Here is an 8,238-nt window from a genome sequence, read left to right on the forward strand (position 1 = left end):
TTCCTGCTATGCGATTTTTGATTAAGAGACAGGAAAGCATAGGCTCTGAAACTATCTAAACCTAGGTTTACAAGTCCCGTTTCCATCTGTCTTGCTAACTGTGTGAATTTTGACAAGGTGACTTCTCTGGTTTCAAAGAACTGTTAAATAGACTTAATGAAACAAAGTTCCTAGATTGTTTTTGACCTTGCCTAGCATAGCAAGGTCCTCAAAATATTGCTTTCTTTTTATACTTTTTTCTTTACAAATAGAGCTAAACAACAAATTTATGTGGTATTTCGGTGGCCACATTAGGCATTCATTATAATCTGTAGTTTGTGTGATCTACTTCTGTGTGCTCATTTACTCTCTACATTTTTTTTTCTTTCAAAAATTTTATCATAGGCCCAACTACAGGGTGTGCACTGTTAAGATGTCTACAGTCTGGGACCACATAGGAGGCCCAGGTGTGATTTCTAGATCAACCTGAATGTTAGTGGCTGTGGCATGCATCTGTAATCCCAGTGACTTTAAAAATTGAAGAGGAAGGATCTTGGACTTCAAGGGGTTGGCCTGGTCAATATAGTGAGACTCTATGTTTAAAAACAAAACAACAATTTTATAATGTAATTCTTGGCAGAAAATAGAGATGGTATTTTTGCACGCACATTTCTCCTGTACTTTGAGGGGAACGAAATTTTGAAGTATTACTGTAAAGATTTTCAAGTTAAAGATGGCTCTGGAGGTGAATGAAAAACATTTAAGAAAAGTGAAAATCGAGTCTTTGGCTTTTCTGTTGAGGTAAAAAATTATAGCGATTCCTTTTTCTGTAGGTGGTTAATTTTCGTCTTTTTTCTTTTTCTTTTTTTCTTTCTAAAAAAAATTTTTTTTTAAAGTGTTTGCTTCCCAGAGACAGCAGTGAGAGAGAAAGTAGAAATCACTCTGTCACTCTCCAGGGAGGATGACCATGCCATAGTCCCTTGTCCTCCTCCATTCTCTCTCTCGCTTTTTTTTTTTTTTAAAGAGAGGTTTTTGCCTTGCACTGTGTGTACTTACTGTGGAGAAAGAGAGACAGACACAGTAAGAGGGAAAGTGAAAAATCCCCCCCCCCCCATGGTGGATGGCCACTCCACAATCCCTTCTCCATTTTCCCCCTGGGATCCTGGGCATGCACAGGTTTTGTGCATGCACACACGTGCACCCGGTGTGATTTTCAAGCTACTGGTTCCAGGACTTGAACTGACGTCAGCCCTGTGGGAGTCCAGAGCCTTTACCTCCATGCCCCATGCTGGCTCCAATAAATGTATTCCTTTTTAAAAATAACTGCATCACATAATTGAATTGATAGTTGTTTTATAAATTAAATTTCATAATAATAATGCTAAAAGCTTCCTTTGATTGCTACATGGCAAGTACTGTGCTAACCATTGTTTATGTTTTATATCATTGAAGCTTCACAACAGCCCTCTGAGATAGAAGCTTTTATTTTACAGATGGACAGAGTCTGGATGAGATTAAGTAGTATACCCAGGCTTACACAACTAGTAGCAAAAGCACTTGGATTTCTTTTCCTTTTTTTCTTTTTTTATTATTTGCCAGAGGGCATGTGTACTTGACAAAGTGAGTGGGAGAAAGTGAGAAGGCACCCTCCTATGGAGAATGGTCCTACTACAGTCCATTCTCTTCCATGTCTCCCTCCTGTTGGGATTTGGGGCAGGCACATGCATCCAGTGTGTTTCTCAAGTTGCAGGGTCTGGGATTCGAACCACACATTTGGCCATGGGATCCAGCTACCTTACCCACTAGCTTTGGGTAGGCCCTTTTAAATTTTTTTTAAACTCTCTTGGTTAGTTATTAGCTAGGTTGTTAATTAGTTGTTGAATTCTAAGCACTTAAAGTTTTTGATCTGAGGTATTTTTGAGGCTCATTTCTTTCTTTATTTTTTTGAGAGGTTTTTGCTATAGGATACATGCGCTTGCCAGAAAGATAGAGACAGAGAGATAGAAAGCGAAAAATCACCCCCCAGGGGGGATGGCCATGCTGCAGTCCCTTCTCCTCCATTCTCCTTTCGGGATCTTGGACATGCACACACACGCACCTGGCGTGAGTTTTTAAGCCACCGGGTCCGGGACTCGATCCTCGGTCGGCTACATGGGAGTTCAGCGACATTGCCATTACGCTAACTGCTAGCCTTGAGGCTCATTTCTTTATAAACTAGATACTTGAAGGGTATAGTTATTCTCAAATAAGTATTTAAGATTACACTTTGTGCTCTTTTTCGCTACACATAGCGTTTTTCCTCTCTTTTAATAATAGGCTAAATTGTTTTATTGGTGTTTCACTTTTATTTCTTCAACTTGTATTCTGGTAAAAGTACTAATGAGAGCAAGATACTGTGAGAGGGAAGTATATGTGAATTTAGGACTTGCATAAATTTTGATCAAGGCAAATGGTATTTGTCAGGGGAAACTCAATGATCTATTCACTTCCGCTCACCCCAGTTTGATGTAATGGTGCCTCCTCTGTGGATACTGTCTGCATTTTTTTTTCCCCATGAACCATCATTTATTACAGCAGAGAGATGAGATTGCTTTGGGATTTAAATGTGTTCATTTTGAGTATTCCAAGAACATAAGAATATGTCTCAGTCAAGAGTTTGTATTTTGGTTCTGGTTATTTAAATGTGGGGAACATTTAAGGACATTAAACAGACATCATTTATATAGTCCCTGCAGTTTTATTTTTAACATTTTTTTAAAGTATAAAGGTGCACATACTGTAACTGTACAACTTAGTGAATTTTCACCCATAGCCTGGCCTGATTACAGATACAAGAAAATAGAGGAAAACTTATCTATAGTAAGTAACTTACTATTAGTAAGGTCCTAAATGCAGTAGAAGGAGAATTTTTATAATTTCTATCATATGCTGTATCCTTTTTTTTTTTTTTTTTCTTTTTTTTTTCTTTTTGAGAGGTTTTTGCGTTAGGACCTGTGCACTTAGAGAGACAGACACAGTAAGAGAGAATGTGAGAAATCACCCCCCCCCAGGGGCGATGACCACACCATAATCCCTTCTCCTCCCAGGATTTTAGGCACACCTGCGTGTGTGCCCTACGTGAGTTTGAAGCCACTGGGTCTGGGACTTGAAGCACAGTCAGCCATGTGGGAGTCTAGCAATATAACTGCTGCACCATCTGCTGGTCCCCTCCCATATGCTATGTCCTTTTAAAAAATACTAATTATCAGTTCAGTTTATGTTATTTAAAAAATTAAATACTACTGCCTTACTACTCTCACTGATTTAATAAAATAATACTTTCTATAAACCTTTCTTTCTTTTTTTCTTTTTTTGAAGAGGTTTTTGCTTAAGGGTGCGTGCGCTTGCCAGACAGAGAGCGACAGAGAGATAGAAAGTGAGAAATCACCCCCCAGAGGTGATGGCCATGCCGCAATCCCTTCTCCTCCATTCTCCTCTCGGGATCTTGGACACGCATGCACCCGACATGAGTTAAAGCCACCGGGTCTGTGACTCAAACCGTGGTTGACTAGCAATACAGCCATTATGCTAACTGCTGGTCCCTCTGTAAACCTTTTTAATATGTACAGTTATATTAATGACATATTCATTGTGGGAACTAGAAAATTAAGGTATTTATCAATTGCTGAAAACCAGAAACTATAGGTATCATCTCAAGATTCATTATTACAGTTCAACAAATGGAGTGGTGGTTAAGGTGCTGGACTCCCACATGGCCAACCATGTTTCAAGTACCAGACCTGGTGATTTACTTTCTTACTTCCTGTCTTTCTCTCTTTCTCTCTGGTGAGTGCAGTGCCCTGTAGCAAATTAAAAAATAATAATGATAAATAAAACTAAATGATCCTAGTGTGTTAGGAAACTCACCTATCAACTGTTTGTGTGTATACATTACTGTATTTATTACATTGGGTTGTTGGAAAAGTCATGATGCATTTTTGCATATAAAAACATAAAAATACATCATAACTTTTCCAACAACCCAGTACATAGTTTTTTGTACCTAACATTAAATATATCTACATAGCAATAAATCCATTTTAATAACTGATAATATATCTAGTATTTATGTAAGCTGTCTATTGTTAATTATTTTGGTTGTTTACATTTTTTTCATTGGTATAGTCAGTGTTTTAATGAACATTCTTGATCATAACATCTTTGCACAATTATACAGTTGTTCCTCCAGGATAAATTTGAAGAATTGAATTTCTTGGTCAAAGGTTATGTTTAAAATTTTGCTTAATATTTTAAAATGAAATATATTTTGTAGTTAGTGACAGAGCTCATTTGGAGTTTTGTTAAATTTAGTAGCCATTTACATTTCAGAATTACTTGCCAATCACATATGTGAAAATTGGCATGTTAATTTAGTTTTAAAAGTTATTCAGATTTTCATTGGTTTTTGCTGTCTGTGATTGAACAGCTTTGTGTTTATTTGTTCTTCATTGATGTGTTACCCCTTTGTGTTCTTTGCTCAGTTTTCTTTTACCATGTTGGTCTGCACCAACATAGCAAAATAAGAAGTGTGTTTGCTTTACTATTAGGATGTAAATATCTTTCATAGTTTATTTTTTAATTTTTATGTCTAATTTAAAAAGCTTCAGGTCACCTGGTGGTGTGCTGGTTGGGGTGGCTGGATCCCACATGGCTGTGCAGATTGAGTCTTGGACCTGGTGACTTGAAATACACTCCTGGCGTGTGTGCGTGCAGACCCAAATTCCTAAGAGAATGGAGGAGAGGGGATTGCAGTGTTGCCATCGCCTCCCCCCCAGGTGATTTCTCACTCCCCCCATTCCTTTATGTGTCTCTCCAGCTATTACACACTCTCCCTATAGCTAAAGCAAGTAAGTAAGTAAGTAAATAGATAGATAGATAGATAAATAAAAATTTAAAAAGTAAAAAGTTTTATAGACATACTTGTTAATCTTCAACTTAATAACAAATTGCCCTGGTTCCTTACCACAATATTATAAAGTATTCACCTCCATATTCTTCAGATATTTTTGTGGTTTTATCTTTATCTACCTGAAACTTATTTTGGTATAATTTTTGCATGTGACAACCACATCTCATAACTCCAAGCAGTACTATTTACTGTCATATGGAATATAATATTAACTTATCTTTTCTGGAGTTGTGCAGTTCACTGTCCATAAGAATGGGTAAGCATTTAACTTTATTTTTCCATTGTTTATTTCCCCAGTGTCATTTAATGAATAACTCATCACTCAGCACAGATCTGAAATATCACATTATTTCATTGTAGATTCTTATGTTGCTTGAAACTTCATAAGGACTTTCTACTGTATTTAACTTGTCTGTGCATTCTTTAATTGTAGGATTAGCTTTCTTTTTTATCATTGCATTTTAGGTTCTTAAAAAATACTTATTTAACATTATTATTATTATTAGTAGTAGTAGTAGTATTAAATTTGCTATAGGGCAGCTGCACTCACCAGAGAGAGACAGAGAGAAAGTGAGAAAGCAAGCCAACACGTCTGAGACTGGAACTGTGGTTGGCCATGTAGAGGTCTAGCACCTTAATCACCATGCTATCTGCTGTCCCCTCATTTTAGTTTTTATTAAATATTATTTATAACTGTATTTTTCCAGTATTTTCTTTTTCATAGGTTTTGAAGTAGAATTAGACATATGTATTTTCCACTTACTTTTAAAAAAGAATTATTTAACTTTATTTTTATTATTTTTTAAAATTTGTTAGAGTGCACATGAGCTCACCAGAGAGACAGAGAGACAGAGAGAGAAAGAGAGAGAAAGCATGCTGCCAGGTCCAGGACTCAAACTGCAGTTGGCCATGTGGGAGTCCAGCATCTCAACCACTATGCCACCTGCTGGCCCCTCTACTGACTTTTTTTTAAGACTGTGTCTTTGTGTATCTTGTGGTTATCTTTCTTTAAAAAAATAGTTATTTTATTTAACTTTATTTATTATTATTATTATTTTCCAGTTTGATCAGAGAAAGAGAGTTAGAAAGCAAGTCTCCAGGTTCGGGACTTGAACCTTGGTTAGCCATGTGGGAGTCCAGCACCTTTAACCATCATGCCACCTGCCAGCCCTATTATCTTTAATTCTACACTTGGAAAATATGAGATAGTGGAACAGTATTTGGATTTGAATTATTTTGTATTAAATATCTTGCTGTATTTCAAGTTTCAGTTGAGAGTGTTTGGTTGAATATATATTGTGATCAGGGTATGAAAACAGGCATATTCATATTTTAGGAGAGGAAAATGAAAGTCATGAGAGATTACCAGCCTCTGACTTGTTCCCTCTACCTCACCGTGGTTTTCGGTATTGAGACCTAAACTATTGCAATAGATAGAAAGTGAAAATGTGTTTTTAAAATGCCTTCACATGGTATTAAATCTAGAAAGACTTTAATTGGGCTTTTGGGTTAAATTATATATTATTTTATCTAACAAAACATGACTATACCCTATTTTCCAATTTTTTTCTCTCATTGCTTCCATATTCATATTCACTGGGTTTGTACCAGCCATAGCATGTGAATTGCTCACTGGTCTGGAGCCTGTTTTCTTGCTTCTGTGTAATTGTTCATGCTTGTATCTCTGCCTGGTAGGCTATTGTTGCTTTTATGCCACCAACTAATCTCAGTCCTTATTCAAAGTTCATTACACATGCTCTTTCCTTTTTACAGCTTTTCCGGGCACATGTACTCCTTTTCCTTTTGGCCCCATTGCTTTCTTTGTACTCTCATTTAATCTTGTCTTATGACATTGATGTTGGCCTATTTGTCTCATGTCCACCACTTTTTTTCCTTAGAGAGACTTTTACTATAGGGTACTTGTGCTTACCTGAGAGACAGAGAGACAGAAAGCAAGAAACTACCTCCCAAGGGGGGTGACCATGCTGCAATCCCATTCTCCTCTCAGGATCTTGGACATGTATGTACATGTACCTGGTGTGAGTTTTGAGCCACCAGGTCCGGGACTTGAACTGTGGTTGACTATATTGGAGTCCAGCAATATAACCATTTATGCCATCTTCTGGTCCCCTCATCTCCACCACTTTTGAAACCACAATACAACTCAAACATTTTATGAAATATTCAAATTTGGTGCAACTGAAGGTTCAGTGCATCATAATGAACCATAGAAAAGTACCTACACACACACACACACATACACATATAGACGGCGTGGCATTCTTGAGATGTTAGTCTTTCCTTTAGCTAGATGGGTACATGGAGGCGTTCATATTTATGATATATATACACATACCATTGTATACACACACACAACACACACGCACATTTTTCTGTATGTTTGTGTATTTTTTTCATGCTTATAAGATAACAGATTTATATGCTATAGTAACTAGGATTTATGATTACTGCTATTTAACAGTTTAGTCTGAGATTTTTGTAAATCTGCCAACTAACTCCTGGGATATGTATAATTCAGTACAGTCCTTAGAAACATTTATGTAGTTTAGAAGTTAGTTATGTTGTAAAACCAGTAAGTATATTTGTCGATGTAAGTGGTAGTGATAGAAGAATATTAAATTTAAAAGTAAGGAAAGAAAGTAAAAAGGCAAATAGAGAGGCAAAACATTTATGGGGCACAGAAATGGATTATTGTCTGTTGGTGACAATATGTTATATATCCTCAACTGGGCTGTTGTGAAGTGTATTCATATTGGGTAAATTCAACTTACAAAGCAAAGTGATGAATAGTGATTAAATGTACATAAAAAATTAAAGTAAAAACTTATTTTTGCATCCTGTATTTAACAGGGGTAATAGAATGTACAGTGTCTTATAAATAGTTCAGAAATAGTTTGTGTTTTTTGTTCTTGATTTTTGTTTTTTAGTTCTTGTTGTATTTAACTATCTTTAAATCATCAGTAGGAAGATGTTTTCATTACAATTACACATTTCAGGCAAAGCAGATTTTTTAAAAAGTTAAGTTAATCAAAATAAAATTTTAGCTTTTTATTTCAGAATTTGTGAACAGCCACTTATGTGCAAGGGTGGTGTGGCATTCTTAGGGTGTTAGTCTTTCCCCTCGCTGGGTGGTGAGTGGTGGTATTCAGGTTTGTAATCTGCATTTAACAATTTCTTCACCAATTAATTTTTCCAGAGTTTTGTTGACAGAATATTTATGGAAGAATTTTCTGAAGACTAATAAGTCTATGCATTTTTCTTAATTAGTGAATCTCTAAGGGTTGGGGGTA

General features: G+C 36.2%; 1 protein-coding gene across 1 annotated transcript in view; it reads left to right on the forward strand.

Annotated features, from left to right (window-relative positions):
* Positions 1–8,238, forward strand: part of COG5 (component of oligomeric golgi complex 5) — a 262,688-nt gene that overhangs the window by 36,040 nt on the left and 218,410 nt on the right.

The sequence above is a fragment of the Tupaia chinensis genome, unplaced genomic scaffold (genome assembly GCF_000334495.1).
Source record: "Tupaia chinensis unplaced genomic scaffold, TupChi_1.0 Scaffold138322_1, whole genome shotgun sequence".
In the NCBI taxonomy this organism is placed as follows: Eukaryota; Metazoa; Chordata; class Mammalia; order Scandentia; family Tupaiidae; genus Tupaia; species Tupaia belangeri.